The following is a 346-nucleotide window of genomic DNA, read 5'->3' on the forward strand; positions in this document are numbered from 1 at the left end:
TTTGTATTATTCATGAATAAAACATGTATTATATGTGTCTTATAAATTATTTTGGGTTTGTATCACTAAGAACGTAAGTGATGTTTGTAATATGTATTAAAGATGTATTGTGTATATATTATAGGTGTGTTACCTAAATTGTTTTAGTTGATATCATTAAAAAGGGAGTGAAATTTGCAATATGTATTATAAATGTAGGATGTATTGTTCATGATTTTTATACAATTTTAATACAATTATGAAACATATCTAATACAACTTTAATACAAACCCGATATAGTTCCATAAACTTCATCCTTTTCGTGCTTCAATCTAGTATTTCTCCTAAAATCAATTCTAAACTTAA

Source organism: Solanum tuberosum, unplaced genomic scaffold (assembly GCF_000226075.1).
Source record: "Solanum tuberosum cultivar DM 1-3 516 R44 unplaced genomic scaffold, SolTub_3.0 scf00067, whole genome shotgun sequence".
NCBI classification, from domain to species: domain Eukaryota; kingdom Viridiplantae; phylum Streptophyta; class Magnoliopsida; order Solanales; family Solanaceae; genus Solanum; species Solanum tuberosum.